The 21516-nt window shown below is 40.0% G+C and overlaps 1 protein-coding gene across 10 annotated transcripts in view; it reads left to right on the forward strand.

Annotated features, from left to right (window-relative positions):
- Positions 1–21516, forward strand: part of dock3 (dedicator of cytokinesis 3) — a 149299-nt gene that overhangs the window by 1370 nt on the left and 126413 nt on the right. The gene's annotated exons all lie outside the window — the stretch shown is intronic.

Here is a 21516-nt window from a genome sequence, read left to right on the forward strand (position 1 = left end):
CCGGTCTCGTGAGGCCCGGATGAGTCACCGCGTGCGGCGCCAGGGCGGGTTTGTGGTCGGTCGCGCGCGATCCCGCTCTCGCGTCGCTCAGATTAACGCAGATTAGCGAAACGCGTCGTCGCGCGACCGGACTCGGTCCTGGAGGTCGACTTCCGGTGGCCGCGGGAGTACGATACAAAATGGCAGCCTCCTCCAGACCTTAGTGCTCTGAAGCCTTCTTAGTTGCTTTAATTGCTCGCACGCGGGAGATCCTTTCATTAGCGCAACTTTTCTGCGTCCAAGAGGGGCTTAATGAAAGGAGGAAGAAATAATAGCTTTTAATTGACTTTTTTAATAAGTTGGCCCTAAGTTTTAGGAGCCTGTAAACACTACTTTTATAAGCTGTTAGAGAACACTTGCAATTTTTGAAAATATGGTTATTATGGAGATTGTATTTAAAAGAAACTGATTTGCTTGGCCTTTTTAAATAAATAATTGTGCATTTATTATGTTTTTTTATTTTTATTTAGTTTAGGTATTTGATATTGGTTAAATATTTGAGAATTGCATTAAAAAAAAAATATATATATATATATATATATATATTTTTTTTTTTCACATTGCATATACATAATAACGTAATGCAAAATATATAGAATTTTGCATTAAGTTAATTGACCAGTTTACGTTTTATGAGCAAGCTATGATCATATTTGTTTTTATAAAATTCTAAAAAGCTCAACATTTAATTTAGTTTCATACTTCGCACACAAAAGCAACGAATCCTTAGCGCACAAGGCTATTGCTATTAAAAAAAGTAAAAACTATTAATTAGACCGACTGAATTTGCTTTAAACCAAATTAAATAGAACTAGAAGTACGTTACGAAAACAACAACTGCATTTTAAATCAAACTAAAACATTACGATCTCATACTCGACCAAAACACACTTCAAATCTAGTTTTATTTCTCACAGTTTAATTCGTCCAAAGTGTCTGAAACAAAGCATGCATATATAAACGATGAAGAAATGAAAACCTTCTTCTTGGGGCTGCGTTTGGTTTGCAAGCAACAGCAAAGCTGTCAAAGCGTGAAAACGTTACGTTTCTCCCCGGGGAGGCCGCAGAACCTCAGACCCGTCGTCCCACATCTGCTTTGGATTGAACCCCTATAGGAAGCGGCCGAGCTTTCGGTCTGTCTGAGGATGGGAGGTTCACACTGCGAGGTGGAAACTCGTGGATGTTCTCCAAAAGGCCGACCCCCCCGAGGTTCTGGCACGCCATTGAAAAACATCTATTCACGCCGGCTCTGTGTGAATGGCTCTTTGTGATGCAACGGGCATGTTGAATGTGACGCTAACCCCGCAGCCTGCTAATGCACCGCACAGTCCACATCAATGAAGGCCGTTTTTCTCCACTGTAGAGATCGTGGAGGTTTAGCGTCAGCTTGTTTTTGAAGATATTGTATTAAAGGAATGGACAATAGGAAAGCTCATGCAAAAATGTGTTCATCTTTAGGGCGTCCAATCCGATTTGGAGAAATTCAATCATTTGGATGCTCTGCAGTGAATGGGTGCCGTCAGAATAAGAGTTGATTAAAACATCAATATCGCGAATAAGCCACATGACTCCAGTCCACCAGTGAAGGGAAAAGCTGCATGTTTGTAAGAAACAGCCGTCCTGGAGATGTTTTTAACTTCTCGCCGCTATATCGTTTCCTCTAGCCAAAAACTCATCTGAATCAGGAGAGAAATACGCACAGATCAAGCCTTGTTTCTTTAAACACACAGCTGTCGCTTCACGAGGCATTAATAGTCACGTGGATTACTGTAATTCTTTCATCAGGTCACTCCGACGGCACCCATTCACTGCCAAGGATCCGTTAACGAGCTGCTACACACGTTTGACGCTACATTTGTGGAGTAAAACAGCTAGCGTCGGTATCGAAACAGAAGATTTAGAGGTTGTAAGGGATACATGGAACAACTTCCACCTCTTGTTTTGATTATGAGAAGAAGGCTACCAAAGTATGGCTTTATTTCAGTAACTGCTGTATTCGGTACCGCTTCCTCTACATAAGTCATAGGTGACATTGTTGATATAATGGAGATAATAAGATGGAAATCTCCCGTAAGAGGCCAGAAAGCCCAATTTTATGGTTAAAGTGCCAGATTTCCTCGTGAGGCCTGGAGGTGATGTATAATGTACTGATGTGCACAATTACATCCAATTTTGATCCGGCGTTGCGTAATGCTATATCCTCGGGGCGTCGGCGAACGGCAGCTCTCACGACGCATTGGATGTATTTATGTAGATTTTTCTGAATCCAGCCATATAGCACTCGGTTGTTTCATGTTTAAAAAAAGAAGCAATAGAATGCATAGGAAGGAACAAAATGGCAGCGCTAACATTTGTTTTAAACCAATATCACCAAAAAGCTCATTTAAAGTGGTTAAATGGGTTGAATGTATGTATCATGTGACGCAGAACGTTTTGTTTAATTTGCAGTTACTTTGCGCTGGCCATCGCCTTGGACTCACACTGACACCTAGTGGTGTGGAGGAATTAAAATTACTTTCGCCGTTTAGAATGAGACGTAAATAAGTTTAAGCAAAAGTGACTACCAAAATGCAATTACCATTAGCAACACAGCGCGTATTCTGCCATTTCAGACTTCCTGCTTTCCAGATATCTAAAATCAGAGTTCGGAAGTTCAGTCAAGAGTTTAAAACACTAGCACTTAGCACGCGCTGATAGACGCGATAGTGCTAATAGCACTCTTCCAGTCCCTTCTGAGAGATGTTTGTCATCTGTGACTTAAAGGAAGGAGTTAACAGGCAGATGGGGAAACTGTTATGTCCCCTCATTGAATCTGTGTCGGACGGACGGCCTCATGCTGGGTCGGGGAGGCTTTGGATGTTCGCCACTGCATATTCACCTTAGCTTAATGAAGAGGCAGCGCTCAATTAGAATATTATAGAAGGATGTGATCGCGGGCTGTCAAAGAGACGGGGTGAGAAGGAGGCTGTCCATTGTTGCTCAGGAGATCATTAAGAGCGGTTATGAGCCGCCGCGCTCGCCTCTGACAGGAAAAGAGGGCTTGGGATTTGGGAAACGTTGATGGAGGTGTTGTGTGAGAACTTTTATTCAGAAAGGAGGTGGTGGAAAGTTTGTTTGTTTGCGAGACTGTCACATTTCAGCCTGCGGTTAGTCATTAGCGACGCTTGCTAAGGCTTGCTGTGGTGTGCTCGAGTGTTTTAAATCGGAACCTGGCGGATGATAAATGGACAAGATAGGTTAGATACAGAGGTTAGATGGCTAGCAAATGCATAACGACATGCTAAAACACATTAACTTATTAAACAGTATCCAAATGACTTCTGGAGAGATCATTAGCATCATGCAAATTATCTCAGTATTCCTACTGTCATCTCAACAAACTTTTATTCAGAAAGTTTGTTTACTCGCGAGTCTGTCGCATTTCAGAACGCAAATCAAAGCAAACTGGAGATAAAAAACAGCCGGACGTGGAACTGAGAGCGGAGGATTAAGTCTTAAGGGTTAGCAGGTGTTTGGTGGCTAGCGAATGCATAGCAACATGCTAAAACACAGTAAATTGTAAACTAGAAACTAAAAATTAGCCTGGGGGATTTGTAACAAATGACCTGTCACCTTTCAGACTGTAGTTGTTAGCGATAGCGTCAAGGTTTATAGTTTTCATCTAGCAGATTGTAAAATAGTTGATAAAATTGCATGAACTTACATTAAAGTTTAACTAGCAGGTGTTAAGTGGCTAGCGTAGCAACATGCTATTTTTTCATTTAGCAAAAACCAGCTCCAAATTTAGGTGTTCGTTCTAGTTTTGTTTGCTGTCGCTACCATTTGTATGTTTATGTTGATAAACCTCTAGTCAGAAATGATAAGGTGTAATGTGTTTTGTCTGCAGCTAGCTATTAGCCACGTTTGCTAGCCGAACCCCCAAATCTGACTCCTGCGAGAGTTTATTAGCATAATCGCGCCTCCTGAATTTGAGTTTTGTTCAGGATATTACACGAATCATTCTGGCACGTAACACGCGTCTCTCGTGAAACTTCCGGAAGCTTTTCACCCCTGGAGCGTCTCCGAATATGAGCGAGAGCGGAGCGCGGGGAGGGAGAAGAGACAGAGAAGGGAATAACAAGGCTGAACACACAGGAGGCGTCAGCAGTCGATACCTCCACCGAACTGTTTACAGCCATCCCTAACCAGAGGGGGCTCGTTCACATGTTCAGTCACAAGTGTCGCTGATGCAATGCAAGCAGACGTGAACATTCGGGTAGGAAGCTTGCAGGGGGAGTGGAACTGGCACGCAAGACCTGTCATCCTGAGCCCCGCACCAACTTCCTCTACGAGCACCCCGCTGAATGTTTGCTGGAGGCAATGAATGTCAATTATATACAAAACTGTCAGCTCCTGATCGTTACTCTTATTTTGTTTTCGATCGGCCGTTTAAAAGCTTCATTCTTAATGAAGTCTTATGGTCAGCCCGTGGCCTTAGTGCAGCTTGCCTGGGCCTAATGGCTTTCCGTGGATATGATTAATGCTTTTGCTTTTTCTTAGTGCATTCTCATTATTTTCTGCTTTTATTTTTCATTACATAGTTAGAATAGATGCTATATATAATTACGTTTTCTATACCTATACACTCCTGTTAAAACGTTTGGGGTAAAGTTTAAAGAAAATTATGCTTTTATTCAGCAAGGATGCATTCAATTAATCGGCTTTATGAATTTTATTACATATTATATTAAGATTTGTAATACAGCGTGTGAGTCGTATGAATACTTTATGCTGATTTTGTGTTCTTTTTACAGTTTTTCATTACAATTTGGAGACAAGTAAACATTGTTTTCATCGTATATGAAGACGTAATGAGTATTATTTATCTTTATATTTATATAATGATGTATCACATATATAAAGTGGCTAAAATTTCTGCTTTTTTCACAAAAACATGTTCTAAATTATATTTTTTAAGAAGTAAATATAGACAAGTTTATTTAAATTGTTTTTTTGGTTTTTTTTCTGTACTTTTGATTGATTCTTAAAAAACTAAACAAACGTACGCACTCTGTATTAATGTGTATTAAAATAAATACATCATATGCATGCTTATTCATCAGTAATCAATGTTGCATTTCACTGAATATATATCTCACTCTGAGTATTGTTTGCAGTCTAGATTAAAAGCTGGAACTAGGATTTTGACGTATATTAAACCTCACTGTAGCACAAACGATAGCATCTCAGCTACATCCTCCTGCAGAGGATAGAACGTCTTTTAATTGCATTTGAATCATTAGTCCTAAATGCTCTGAACTAATGAAACGATCTGATAAGGAAGCAACAGGGAAGTGGTTTACAGGAGACGCTGTCCAAGGTGCTGAACACAGATCCATTGTTCCACGCACACGGCTAGCTACCTGAGACGCTCTGCCAGCAAATAGGTTTACCACGCTTTTCTAACACCCAAGACGCATTCAGCAAATCCTCAGTCAGATACTCCTTCAGACACGTCCTCTCGTTCGAAATCCCAGCTCTTATGTCAATAGCGACATAATCGGCGTGAAAGTGGCGCGACGGAATCCTCCTATTTACCTTTTCCTCGGGCCGAAGCCGGCGCTCCTGAATGAACTCGACTGAGCAGCCGGCAGGTCATTAGCGAAACGTTCCGGCGCTCTCGTAATAAGAGCCCCGGTTTTACTATCTGAACAAACTTGATTAGCTCTCTCTCAGTCGCTCGCTCGCTCTCAGATTTACCTTGCATCAGTATTTCCCTGATTAGAAGTCAATTCCAGGTGCCTTTTCTCCATGCATCCCTCTAGTCAGACCTCATAAACAATTCTTCCCATTGATGGGAAGGTCTGCACCAATTGGTGTGAGTCACCTGGGAAGAAGACGCCTGCAGTTGGCTGTTTTTCACACACCTTGTTTTAGCTACTGTGAATCTTTTCCGGCGTCCTTGAAACGTTCTTGTTTGCGGAACCGAGCGCAGGTTTTGTGTTTGCGATCGAAAGTGTCTCTCTCCCATAAGGATGTTCCTCATCCCTCTTGTAGACGAGGCCGGCACAAGGGCCCTAAGCATTGTGGGATTCTGTCTGAGAGTTCCGCTGTTGTCATGGCGACCGCTGTGAAACAGAAGCCGGCCTGCGGAACTCTGGCACAGGGATTCCAGCATTACCATAACAACCCTGTTGTCACAGTCAGAAATTAGCACGGTTTAGTAAGCAAGTCACTGCCGAGGAGGTGAATCACATGTCCGCCGCCCGAGCAAATGTAGATTAGCATGAGGGATTGGGATATTTCACCGCTATTTGTACTGTGTTACGGATCTGAGTGCGGCTTGGATATTTAGCATTTTTGGAGATGCTCTTTTAAGAGATCCTAGCTAAACAAAAATGTAGACGTGGCTTCATTTTAATGACCCATTGATTGGATTGGATCTGTTATCTATAAAAACCTGTTCTCACGAGCATATCAGTCTCACTAGAGCATCCTGAAAGTGCTGATGGCTAGTGCACAGATTTATTTTTTCTCTACTAAAAATCGCCAGGCTGCCCTTTTCCCTAAGCCCGAAATAGAAAGCTGAAGTCAGCTTTTGGAACGAAACACTTTTGTCTTCTGAAAAGCCTCACTGCCTATTGATTAGCCCTCAATGACTTTGTTAATGGTGGCAGTGTACGGCATGTTCACTAGAGCTGACGATTGTATGTGTGTGTCTGCCTGGCCTCTCTCTTTGTGTGTGTGTGTGTGTGTGTGTGTGTGTGTGTGTGAGGTCACACGGCTGGAGGCTGGAGTCAAACAGCTCTTAGTGGCGACATAAAACTGCGTTTCCATTCCCTCTTTGGGGCCAAATGGATTTTAGCGGTTTACTTTACAATAATCATTACCAAGCACAAATAATGCTTGATGCAATTTAAAATTTCATTACATGGAGTGCCAGAATGTATTGCTTTCTCAAGGGAAGGATGTGTTAATTAATAGTTTAGTTAATGTATATGCATGCAGTAGTCAATATTTAAAGCCCATCAAAGATAAATGTTTAAATATATATATACATTTAATATAATGGTAAATGATATGGGATGCATATACACCGTATGATGTCAAAGCGATAGATTGGATGGGATGGATATATGTTGTAGAATGTTAAAAAGATTTGTAATTGCATGGATATCTAGAAGGATTAAATCATAACAAAACAATGGACAGTGTATACATTAGATATAGTAGATATACTGTAGTAGATAGTTTTCTAGGTGTAATACATTGAATCGTGAATGCATGGATGTATACATAGAATGATAAAACGCTAGGTAAAAAATCAGACCGACCAACCAGATTAGAGCTTGCCAGTTTGACAAAGCTCATCTTTGTAAACAATATGCTCGGTGATCAGTGAACAGACTGTGGGCGGCTGAGTTTAGATCTTGAGTAGCAGGCTTAGCAACATGGAATAAATAGAAACATACAGAAAAGCCAGCGTCAGCCACTAAGACTTCAAATTATCTTAAATTATGAACGAGCGGAGTACATGCCTCATCTTTATTTAGACTGTGCTCTTTTTTTTACCTCTTGGAATCCTCCCGCGGACTCTTATCTCATATGTGCCATCTTCTCTTTGTCAGGTTGATGTTTCCTGTCCCACCCCCCTCTCGTTCTCACATTTCCTACATTTGAAAAAAATCTCGTTTTCTCTGTCCCTTTTCCCCTTCTCACATTTCCACTGATGGGCAATTACTTTGACCCAATTCCCAGCCGTGCTCATGCTAATGGAGCTGAGCTATGACTGTTTTTAAGTCTCTTACCTTGCGTGTGCTAATGTGCCGCTCATGTTTGGCAGCGGTGGGGTGCTTGCTTCATTTTCCTCCCGCCGTAATGCTCCGTGAGTGTTCACATGTGCCCACGTTGACTTCCCGCGCACCATCGACGTGAATTCCCACTGCTAAAAGATACGGTTTTTTTATAATTCTGCTTCCAGCATATTCGCCAAGTGCGCTGCGGTTCATATGGAGTTCAGGCTTTTTTTAGCGTGTTGTTGAGTTCAACACACATTTTGTGGTCAACGGAGTCAGAGGCCACCAGCCCCTTTGGGATAGAACGTGCTAACACACATTTTTATCAGACACTAGCATTATCCAATCCAGTCATTTAGGCGCATGGTGTAGAATAACTAGTTACAGCTATCTAGTCCTAATGCCAATCAGAACACATATAGTGGCCAAATTGCACCACTTTTGAATAGTAATGGCCTTGGGAATTATGAAGACGAGGCCCTGCCCACAAGCGTGATGTCACTTGCCGTTTAATTGGACCAATGAGATTCCTCTGCATTCGAAACAATGATTGCGTAACCCCCGGCAAGACAAAACAACATCCTCTGATTTTTGTCGTAGATAGTTAGCAGTTTTATGGTTTTGTTGTTGTTGGTAGCTTAAATAGCTTGTTATGAAATGTCCTCAGAATTTTATGAACAAACGTTCTTCCAGTAACCTTGATAGAATGACGTTATCTCATCTTTAATAGTGTTCGAAACACATTATAAAGAACGCCTTACGTTTTTAAATGATACTACAGAATGTTCAGAAAAAGTAATGTTACTAATGTTTGCTAACTGATAACATAGAAGATTCTTTTATGTTCATATGCAACCAAAAACATTCAGAGAATATTCAGAAAAATGTTTCCACGTCTCACTGGAAATGTTAGCGAATGGCTTAGCGCTGCTTACTTTCTGTTCTGCCTAGTGTACCGAATGCCTTGGGTAGACTTTCAACATTTCTCCCCAATACTTTCTAAGCAGCCCAGCCATACCTCTGAGGAATTATATATAGCGCCAATTATTAATTAATCACGATAAGCTGCGTGCCGTAGCATTATGCTAAGTTATATCTCTAGCCAGAAGCTAAAATAGTGATTCCATCAGCAAAGTGGACACTCGTGATCATTTTAAAGCTTTTTACAGTAATCTGTCCTTGGAGTTGATTGAGACCCCAATGTTTAACATCATATTTTGCATCTCTCTTTAACATGATCTTTGTTTTTTAATAGATAAACACAATCTGTCGGTCTATACTAGAGTTTAATTTTAAATGAAGTCAAAATAAAATACAAGCAACATTACTTTACAATTGGGAATTTCCAGCAGCATTTCCATTAGCACATTGAGTTTGTATTTTTCAACTTAACATTTTCCCATTATACAGAAATTTGAGTTGTTCTTGTTAACTTATTTGAGTACCCTAATTACTTTTTAACTGATAACAAGTTACAAATATCTGTTGATCTTGTGATTTGGTCCGTGGATGAATGTGAGAGTCAGTCTTAGCACATCGCTAACTGCTAACCAGGCCCACACAGAATCAAAAAAATGCTCCACGGATTTGTTTTACACGTTCTCTGCCTTTTGCATGTTTGTTTATTAATATTTTAGCTCATTTTTCAGGCTTACAGATGACAGCTAGATGCTTAACACATTTTACCACATTTAAACAAGGAATCCTGCAGAATCTGACTGATTTTCTCCTCAAAATCAGCACAGAAAATGTCTGCAGTTTCAGCCTACCTTCGAGTAGTATACCAAACACCTATATTAATTGAAACAAGTCAAAGAAGCTCTTCATGGGTCCGCTTGTAAAGGCAGCTCTTGCTGAAATGCATTCGTTTTTAGCATCATTAAGTTCATAGTAGCTTTTTTTGGTTATACAAAACGCTCCTCATTGGTTAGGCTTCTCTGTTGTGCTCCAAATGTTAGTATGTTAATGACCCAGATAATGACTTTCCAGATTGTAAAATCAACCTATTCATGCAATTCATAGACGCGCTGCTCTTGCAAAGCAATTCAAGTCAATGCATGCAGTAAACAGCACAGTATAATTCACCACACACATGCATTGTCTTGGGAAAAGAGGCCTGTCATAGTTGATCAACTGAAGGAACGGGTGTGTGCGCGTGCTTTAAAATGTGTGCGTTTAATATATTGTTACGCTAGCGGGCGGACAGAGTTATTAGTACATGGGAGATGTCTGGGCACATTTGTCTCCTTCCCGGCAAGGGGGCAAACTTCAAATTTCCCGATCAGTGGGAGCCCTGGTAAATGTTTAAGCAATAATATTGATTACTGACGGGTTCCCTAATAGGAACAATGTGGATAAACGATTGAATGTTTTACAACTATGTGTAGGTCACGTTCTCTGTGAAATCTGTGGAGTTTGTGTACAAACTTGCATTCAGGATTAAACTTGCATAGTAGCTGGAGCCAATACCAGTGACATTTCTCTCTATGCATTTAATCTGGCTGATCTAATAGAATGGGTGAAAACCTATACGTGCACACAACATAAAAGGCTTAAACACTCCACAGTGAACTCCTAAACTAAATGAAATGCGAACACTTGACCTAATGTGATGGGAGACATTGCTACAATGCCTATGTGTAGGCTTTTATATCTGACTCAATACTTTACAGAGGTCAGGCTCATGCAGCCTAGTGCCTAGCTCCTTTTTAGACTGTTTTGTTGAAAAAAAAAAAAAAAAAATAAAAATATATATATATATATATATATATATATATATCTCTCAGGATCTTGCACTCGCTAGCAATTCACAGTTGGCTGTTTTCCACATTCAAGGAAACGTGTGGAAATGAATTGTGTTAAAGTTGTGCTGTAAAGTACCGATAATGCTAATATCTCCACGAGAGCTCTCACTTCCTGTTGTGCAGCACCAAGTATTGTTGGTTTTCCAGCAACTCCTCAAATTAAATCGAGAGGTTTGTCTCACTCTTCACATGGAAGTTTTAAATATTCTGTCATTTCATCGGGCGATCTAAACTGTGTTAAACGAGAAGCTAAAGAGACTAGCGTGGGTTCACAGAACCTGTGTTAATGATGCTAATGCTCTAAAGTAGCAAACATCAAACGGCATTAGCACAAATCTGGCCAACATTCGCCCCTGTTTGATGATAAAGCTCATGCTGTTGACATCAAAGCCAGGCGTTATGGGACACGTTATATCTTATTCACAACTGTTTCATCCATGTTGTTTATGAGGGGGCCCTACAAGTGTAGCATGGAGCTACTTGGAGCCCAAATTAAATCAAAACACTGTAAAAAAAAGTTATATTTGAATGCAGTTTGAACTAGTGATATTTTTGTGGCTACCGCTTTTGAAACAGACATCAATTTCTCATCTAAAGCATTGATTGTCTCTTGTGGTTAAGACAAAACTTATTAAGAAGTTACATGCTGATAAAATGTATATGTTCAGTGTGCTGCTATTGACCTCAAATAAAGGTACCGGCCAAATGAGCAAGTGTAAATGTAGGAGATAGGATTTATCATGTAGCTTTATCATGCCGTGCCTTGTTAGGAAATGGTGGACAGGGAGAAATGTAGACAATGGAGATAAAAAAACGGGACAGTTTAATCCTGTTGTCTCTGCTCGGCAGCTGTGACATGTTGTTTGATGTGTACCATCTCTCTCTTTTTCATCTCCCTCTTTTTATTTCTGGGGTGGGCCTGCTGGTGATATCAGAGTTTGATGTGACAGCAATAGACAGGAGTAGCCCGGGGACTAGACCCTTAAGCCTCGGGGATACGAAGCTGTCCCACTTTTGATTCCCTTAATTACCTTTATTCTGAAAAGGCTGTGATATTTTGTGTAATGTTAAAATACCTTCATATGTCACAGATTAATACTTGATCTTTTGCTAAACTCTTTAAAAAAAAAAACGTAACACTGTTTACTGACCAATCCTGCAGCTACACCATTTTCTCAGAGTGTTTTATTCTCGTACTAATTAAGGCTAATTCACAGCGCACCGGCGAGATACTTGTTAATGGCAACAATCACCAAATTACAGTATGTCGGTTTGCAGGAATTTTACGACTGGATAAATAACATTTCAACATCTTCAGCCAGCAAAAACAAGCGTAGACCAATGGCAACAGACGGCGACGGGGTAACACACTGATCTGACAAAACACAACAAATGTGTCTGTTGGCTTTTTTTTTGGTTGAGTGTGAATTAGCCTTTACTCATTTGAGTTAGCAGCCATAGCCAAGGGGGTGTAGTTTGGCAAGCAACACCAAAATCAGAGTCAGATGATAGTCCTTGCAAAGTAGAGTTGTAGTGCTCAGCACTGGACTTGAGTACAATCAAAGACAATATTTTCATGGTATTGGTCTTTTCGTGGATTCGGGAGCTGTTGAACCTGTCTTGACCCAATCTTGAGACCAATTCAGGGTGCTACAACCCCATGGATATATTTTATGGTCCTGCGTATGAGCCACTTTGTTCTATATAGTGTATGTGCACAATACATAGGTTCACGGAAAATCAAGCTTCATTCACCCCAAAGGAATATTTACAAAGCCTGAATCATTCAGACCCCTTTAGGCCAAGTCTTGACTCAACCTTCTTCTGGTCTCGGTCTTGACTCTGACTCAACCTTCTCAACCTTGGCCTGGACTCGACTGAGCTTCAAGGCCTTTTGACATGTCTTCAAAAGACCCGACCTCTGCCAGACCCTACTTCTAATTCTTGGCATGTTTTGCCTTTGTGATAGTATAGTCTAGTGTAGACAGGAAACAAAGTAGGAGAGAGAGAGAGAGAGAGAGAGAGAGAGGGGTTGGGGTTGGGAAAGGTCTTCGAGCCAGGAATCAAACTACTTGAATCAAAGTGAAATGGCCATTTGGTTAAAAAATTGTCAATCTTTTTTGTGGACCAAAGTGATCAGCTCGTGCTGAGCACACTGGGGTTGTTTCTTTGGTTGTTTTAGAGGAAATATGAGGACTAGCTAAGCTTAATTATTTTAATAATAAATTCATGAACGTCCATGAGCAATTCAAGCAGGAAATGGCACACCTAGAATCGGCTACATGAGCATGCGCTTACATATGCATGCACAAACAGACTCATCCCAAGATGACAGATGGCCCTGAGAGGGTTACAGGAGACACACGGATGGTCTGAGGAAAGTGGTGCGTTGACACACAATTCAAGTGTAAGATAGAGAGGTCAAGAACAGCTTTTGCACCCTGCTGTGTCAGCATGATTTTATTCACACCCAATTTCCTGTTGCCTGTAGTGATTGCAAGCGACTGCTAGACGCACCACACGATCTTTCACGTGCAAAGTCTTATTTGCTAATGCTATTTTGTACACCAGTGCCATTTGGAGAACCTGACAGCCTTTACTTGTTCCTTTAAAGGTAACTTTCTGTGTGTGTGTTTGTATGTGTTTCAGACTTTAGCTGGGCTGCTAATCTGTGAATGTGCAAGCACCATCTGGCCATGGGGATTTATCTCCCTTCGTCCAATGGCTGCTGTCTGCTCTCTCCACCCTCTTCCTATGTGCTTTTGCTTTTATGTTTCCAGTATCTGCCTCTCCCTTTCCCGTCTCATCTCTACTGTCTTAGAGTCGCTTGCTTGTTCTCTCTAGCCTCTCAGTGTCTTTTTGTTTGTGGCTTTCTCTTTTGTATTTCTTTTTTTTCTTACTTTTTGCAGGCTGCAGTTATTTTGGTCATTTGCAGTTGTCAAGCATCTATAAACACAACAGGACAAAAGAAGAATACAGGAACATAACTTAGTCTTGATTTCTCGCTTGATTTCTTGAATGTTCTTGGCATAACAAAAAGCCTGTGCTAATGTGATTTAGAGTGATTTCCCTCCTCTTCCTTGAAAACATTGTTTCTACTCTGAATTGAAGACAGCACCTTCATTGTTTTGGTCTTAAAATCCTCTGCTGCCTTTTTGTCATAAAAGGTTTTGGTTGGAACAGACGCTTGGTATCTAAGAAACCGCCATATTTTCCTGTAGGTTTCAGCTAACTTTTTTTGTGTAACATCTGTAATCTCCAGACATTACGTACTTGAGAAGAACGGCTTATTAGTAAGGTATACAATACTGTTTCTGAAGGCCCTCATCCTTGCAGTTTACATTCAATATTATTAGATACAGATATGTTGGTGCCTAACACTGTAGGAAGGTTGCCCTCCAAAACAAAAAAACATGAAATGAGTTCTTAATTTCGCGTCTTTCAAAGCACAGTGTTTTACAATGTTGTCACTTCATTTTATACCAGAAAAGCAATGAAAGGCTTATCACAGCAGATTATTTTTCAGTACCTATTAGTGAGCTTTTGTCATTGCCACTTATCCATTTTTAAAGGATTATTTGACTCATGAATTAAAATTTCCTGATAATTCGCTCACCCCCATGTCATCCAAGATGTTCATGTCTTTCTTTCTTATTCCATTCAAAAAGAAATTAGGGTTGCGTGACATCACACAAGTCACACATGGTTAGTTCTTTATCATCCGACATTGTTGTTTTACTTTTTTGGTCTTAAAAGGCGTTTGACTTTCTTTGCACTTTCGGTACGTCTTTCTTTCACGACCTTTCCTACATGACTATGTAATGTTCGAAAAGTCATGCATGCAGAGCTAATTCAAGATGATAAAACATATGCAAATTAATTTGAATGGCCAGTCATTTTGCTAGATTCCTAGACAAGAGCCTTATTGCTCAGCTAGGATTGCATGACTATAGAGCCTATTGAAACTGTAATTTTGACATCCATTGAAGTCCACTAGAAATCCTGGAATGTTTTCCTCAAAAACCTTAATTTCTTTTCGACTGAAAAAAGAAAGTCAAGAACATCTTGGATAACATGGGGTGAGTAAATTATCAGGGCATTTTAATTCTGGAGTGCACTAAACCTTTAAGTCCATTTTTTCAGTTTTCTTAAGTTTCCCAGGAAATCCCAAGGATGCTGGCAACAACGGACTGTTGGGATGTCCAGAGTTGGCACCTTGGGTTTAGCAGTTGGCTTTTGTTTTTCTGGGAGACGGGGATGGCGGAGGGCACCCTGGCCTTGCCAAGTGTCTGCACACCTCAGGACAGGATGGTTTCCCAGCGTGGCTCTCAGCACACACTTTAAGTAATCCATTTACTGGGCATGACAATATGAAACGCCTTTGGCTCCCCGAGCTGCTTCCCTGCTCTCGTGGACATCATGACTTACGTTATTTGAAAGGATTTTTGGATTTTCCTAGTTGACATTACGACTCTGAAGTGTTTCGTGACTTTTATTTCCTGGTGGTGTGGTGAAGGGGTTAATGTTAAGAGCTGATAACCAGAAGGCTGCTGGTTCCATCCCTGCAGGAAGCAAGTACCGAGTGATCATACCCTTAAGCAAGCCACTTAACCCTGGGATTAAATGCATGGAGCCATTCTATAGAAATCGTAGCAATGAATTCCATTAGCTCTGATATACAAAAATGGTGTATTCCTAGGGATTTTAACCCATTTTCTACTTTCCATCTTGTTTGTTGAGAATGAATACTTATTGTGCTCTTGATCTGATTTAAATAATTCAATCTATATGCTTAATGCAATGATCTACTGATCATTGAAGTTACATTATCCATAGTGTTCAGGGAAGATAACGATTATAGTGACTTTAAGCCTGTGTAATGGTGGCTTAGCCCACTGCTCCAGTTATTGTGTAGACTCACCATCTGGACCCTAATCCTGTAGAAACGCCATCTTTGGGTGCCTTTGCATGGCCAGAGAAATCATGCAAGCAGGCCTGATCACACTCATACACTTTCCTAACCAATTGCAGCCATCTTTCGTACTTTTAAAGAGCATTAGGAGTTGCATCTTGGCAAATGCATTTTTAATTATTGATGAAGTTCAGAGTAAAGTGAGGAGAGTCTGGATGATACTGAAATTTGAGTAGTTTAACTAATGTTCATTAGCTAAATTGTCCAAAAGGGAATCTTAGGCCCAGTTCACATGGATATGTGTAAAAATGTTGTATCGGATTGTTGTTTCGGGAGCTTATAACTGCTATTTTTTTGACATTGAGTTCCAGAGTGGATAAATCTGAAAACGATACCCTTGTGTTTTAATGTGTACCTCCAATTCATACATTTTGCAAAACAATGATGTCACCACCCCACGTCTCGACCATAGTCAAACACCACTACAAAAAAGAAACAACCACACAAACAAACAGATTGTACTAACACAGATTAATAAATGTATTGTTCCATGTTCTATTGTATTCAGCTCACAAGGTTTATGCACAAAGTCCAAGTCTTCTCCATCTTTAGTATATCTCTGTGGCAGAAGTACAGCACCACATACAGGTCTGGCATGCGTACTACATCATTTTGTGTTAGTTTTGCGGTTTTGGGCGTATGCAGATATTTTTGGAGATGAGCGGGAAAACAAAGATTGGATAGGGAAAGCTCTGGCTTCTTGTGGATGTAGTTGATTTGAGTGCTCAAGTCTTAACTGTTTACCTTTACGACAAGAATCATATGAACATGCCGACTTCAGGAAATGTATACGGTTCCTAAATTTCCCAAATATTTCCATGAATATGGGAATCCAGTTTTTTGAAATTTCTCTCCAAAAGGACTAACCAAGCCTTTTTGCTTCTGATTTGGACACCTTCCTCTGGTGGGAGAGCACTTTTGACAGTGTTTCTGTTTCTCTATAGTCATGATTAGCATGCGTACATTCAGATTCAGTTCGAACTTGAATTGCCACAGTGTTATACAAGATAAGGTACACTGGACACTGTGGAAAAAAGCTACCTGTAAAGAAAGGGCATCACCGGGGATGAAGAGATGCCACCTGGGCATCAGACAGCAGGAGCGTGGCCGTCCTGGCTGCTGCAGATAAGTGCCACTGACCTCATTAACTGCATCCCTGGCAGCACGGGAGCCGCTGAGATCAGGCTGACAGATTGCGAGCAGTCTGTCCTCCGACCGTGCCACGGAGCGCAGCTCTTCATTCATGGCTGATTGGAAAAGGCAGCGTAGAGCCAAAACTCACCCAGAGTGAAAGGGAGAACGAGAGAGAGAGAGTGATAAAGAAAAAGTGCGAGAGGCCGACTGACGTGTTGGGGAAGCTGCTTGCAAATGCGCCGGGACTTTGGCTCTTTTGATTTTCTCTTTGCCCACATGTCTACTCTCAAGGACGCTGGTCTTTTTCTTTTATCTCTCCTTAGTGGGCACAATAACACAACACCCCAGTCCCAAGATTCATTTTTATACCTCGGAGTAAAAGCAGTAACTTTTGACCTCAATAAAAACGCTGCTTCTATGAGGCTGCAGGTGCAGCTTCTCGTAAAGAATCGTCTAATTGTTCCAATGAATTTAATACATCGTGTTTTGACCTCATGTGGGCTCTCTATAGTACCAGGTGTCCAGTTCAGCTCATGAAAAGCCAACGTCCTGCAGAGTTTAGCTCTAACCTGTTCCAACACTTGCGTGGAAGTTTCTAGTGAGTCTGAAGATCTTGGCTACATCCAAACCCATACCCTTATTCACTCTTCCCAACATAGTCCACTCATTCACTTCACTTGAAGGAGTGAATAAAAACGAGTGTATTCAGACACTGAGTGCATTGCTTTTGCATAGTTAGCTTGCTTCTTTATAATCATGTGAAACGGGTAGCTCCAGTAATAAGGTTTAAGGATTTAACTTGAATTTTGTCTCGGAAATTATGTATAAACCATAGTTAAATGATTTAATAATTAATGTATGAATATCTCTGTCGCACATTGGTTGTACGCTCGTTTTTTGCGGTGCATTGTAGGATTGAATGAATGCACTCGAGAACGTCCACTTATAATGGCCATATTTTAGGGTACATGGGGCGATTTCAGATTTAGCTCTTGATTAGTTGGTTCAAGTGAGTTTAATTAGATTCGGAGCCAAAATCCAGGGGACTCCAGGGAAAGGTCTGGATGTGACCAATCCAGTTTCTGGAGATTTACCTTCCTGGAAATCCTAGTGCCAAACTCTGTCAAACACACCTGAACCAGCTGATTCAGATCTTCAGGAAGACTTGATTACAGACAGGTGAGTTGGAACTGAACTCTGGTAAAACGTATCTCTTTCCTGTTGCTGGTCAATTATGATACAACTGTCTGTAGAGCAACTAAGTAACAGTCCATGAGAGTCCAGTTTCTATTCATTCATTCATTTATAGTAGGACGATGAAATGATCATTTAGGGTGACAAAAAGCACAATGGGAATTGGAAGTAAAAACGTACGGCCTTGTTTATGTCTATTCTTATTAGAATATTGCCTTTTTGGGACACATGGCAATATATTCATAATGCAATTTCCAATGCAAAAAATCATAATGAAACAACTGAAGCATGGTACCTATATAGACTAAAATAGCAATTGTTGTATTCGTGTCAATTTTTACGCTGCATACCACATGGCGAGATACAGTATGAATATTACGCAGCGCTGTAGCCTCTCTACAAAACATCTCACATCAGATTCATCCTCGCAGAGACTGAAACATTAGTTTCGCATTAGTCATTCTCTGTGCACAGAGACATTAACATACACTTTACATGCTCCTCCCGGCACGCGTTTATAAAAAATGCACCCGCTTTATCAGAACAGGAGACGTCTTGTTTCCACAAGCACTTCATGACACAGCGCTAACGTGCCGAGCGGGTTTGCCACTCAGAGCATTTGCATTTTTGATTGGTGTTTCCTTTTATTGCATTACATAGCGATTTAACCATTCACGCTATCTATGTAGATCATGCTCGCATGACGTGATTCTAGCTCAGAGGCCCGGCGCTGACCCACAATTTCAGCCATTTTGTTGAATCAAACACCCAAAGGCGAGCGGGCGAAATCCCACTAATATGTTGGAAGTGGAAAGCGTATGGCTACGAAGGCTAAAATTAGAAGTAAGCATAGTCGCATGCACACGGCTGCAGCGTTTCTCTGGCTGTCCCAGTTGCGATCGCATGCATGAACGCTCTCACATCATTACCTCAGTGTGTGCATGTGTCTTGAGGGCTAAACCGACTGGCTTTCTGACATGTTATTCTTGTAATTATTCTGTTTTATTCAGTCTCGATGAAAAGGGGAATACGTTTCAACCGAGAGACTAATTAACAGAGCTTCCCAGCAGCTGAGAACGATGTGATAAAACCCGCTAATTATTTGAAGAGAACATCTTTGGCTTTAATGCCGCTCGCTAGCACCACCTTAACAGATTTTCCTCTTAATTCTTACGGCATGTTGTGAGTTACACCGCAGTCATTAGATAGTAAATGTTTTAATTGGCGTATGGTGTTATTGTGCGTCTGAAGTCGTGTAAATCAGCGCATCCTCAGAGAAATACACATTTGTTTTTGGTAGAGATTCTATTGCGCTGTTGGCGAGTTTTTATTTTATTTGCAGCATTTTAGGTTGATGGGAGCTGAGCGACTTTCAGCTATTTTACAAAACAGTTGTGGACCGTCCAATCAGAATGTTATGTTTTATAATGTTATTTTTAATGCTGTAGTACCAATAAATTCAAAAAAATTGGTTTGCATAATATGTGAGTACTATATATATTATGTATACACAGCATACATTTAAAATATATTTACATGTATTTACAAGTATGTAGTTATTGTCATATAAATTATGGCATATATAAATATACTATATAAATATAGCATATTTTTCTTAAATATATACACGCAGTTGTGTCTATTTCTATATATAAACATAATAAATATACACAGTATATATTATGTAAATAAAAACTTTATTATTTAAAAACTGAATGCAATAAATCATGAATAATTGTTTGACGGGCGCCAGTGATTTTATTGGTTTTTAGTGTATATGCATATAATATGCCATTTATTTGTTTAGAGCATCTTCTATTTTAAATTCTATAATATTATTTTATAATATTCAAAAGTTAAAGATTATTTCACTTGTAATTTATTTAAATTGCTGGATTCTTTAAAATAAGTATTATAAGAGGTTTCAAGAATTAAAAAAAGGATAAAATAGATATCTTCATCTTTAAATCTTTTTTTAAAATAATGGGATTATTCAAAATAAAAATTATAACATGCCCATGTAATATATCACTATATTACTAATTAAGAGTAATGTTGTTTTGTCATTTGTAATTTGTATAAATATTTATATTTTTCAGTTTTTTTAATTTCAGTAGTTCATAACTATATTTATTTATTTATTTATTTGAAATTTTAAGTAACAACAAAACTAATTTTAATGTAGCTGTTCAATAACTTATTGTAATTGATTTAAAAACCGGAAGGTTATAAATGCGTGTAAATCGTTTCTTTACGCTATTCCTGCTTTTGGTTGTATTTCACAAATGAGCTTCCTTGCGAGCCGCTGAATGGTAGCGTACAGTGATATAAATGACTCATGCTATGATATAAGATTTCGGTGATATCGCCCACCAGTGCTTGCTGTTTGTCTTAACATTCAGAGGCGACTTCATTCACACAACACCTCACAGCTCATCATTGTCTAAAGCCAATGTGAGAAATACGCAGCGAAATGAATATGTGGGGACTTGGGTCCCTTGTGATTGCGCTGGTGATATCATGACACTGCGGGATGAGTGAGTTCACACTAGAGGCAAGAAAGAAGATATCAGTGTAATCACACAGTAGCTTCTTTTACATACAGCCCCATCCTCCACACGACTACCTCGTGACGCTACAGCACCAGGCGTTGTCCTCCGCTGCCTACTGCTTTAACTCAGGACTAGCAGACGCAACCGAATACTCAATTCTGATTGGTCAGCCGTTGCATTTAGACAGTCAAATGTTGTTCTGTATTGACAATTAAACGGTATATTTGCCACTATCTAAAGTTATGCTAAATTCGACATTCTTATTCTTCTGTCACGCCATCCTCCATACTCAAGGGGGCGATAGCGTTCCCTCCAAACGCCAGTGGCGTTTATGATTCAGGTAAATTGTCTTCGCACTGTTGCCCTTGACGTTAAAAGAGAAATCTGACTGTACATTTTATGCAAATGCTTGCTAATGGTATGAAAGGAGTCTGTGTTTACAGAATTCGTGAGACTGTAGGCTAATTGTCGTTAGCGTAGCAATGTTTAAATCATCTGAAGTCTGAAGCAAGCAGCTTTTTGTTGCAAAGCCAATTTAAACGTTGAATATCTAATGTCTTGTTTTTAGCCAGTTACGATTATCTGTAGCATTTAGCGCTAACTTTAGGCTAGTTAGCATTGAGCTATAGGCTAAGCTGTTCAGTTGTCGACCAAAGGTCAGTGGGTAATGTTTATTTGGAACTCTTTCTTTTAATATGTGATATGCAGTAATTCTTGATTAATTTATTTTCTTTTGTAGTCGTAGCCTAGCGATTAGCACATTTCCTTCGAAATATCAAAAGTATACTTTGGTCCATTTTTGGTCTTCACACCTGCTCACACTCATCATTATTCAAAACTGAAAGGAATATGTTTCTAAAGAAAGACCATGTGACTGGTGTAGTTCATCAATAGCCTCGCGATTGTATTTAGGCTTCAAAGTTATTCGTTTGATTGGATTATCACGATGTTCAAAACACATAAGAGTCATGACGGAATGAATCCAAAAGCTCAATACATCAAGCGCGTGACATTTCATTTCCAGCCTCTACTGCCTTTTTCAAATA

This window comes from Puntigrus tetrazona, chromosome 22 (assembly GCF_018831695.1).
Source record: "Puntigrus tetrazona isolate hp1 chromosome 22, ASM1883169v1, whole genome shotgun sequence".
Lineage (NCBI taxonomy): Eukaryota > Metazoa > Chordata > Actinopteri > Cypriniformes > Cyprinidae > Puntigrus > Puntigrus tetrazona.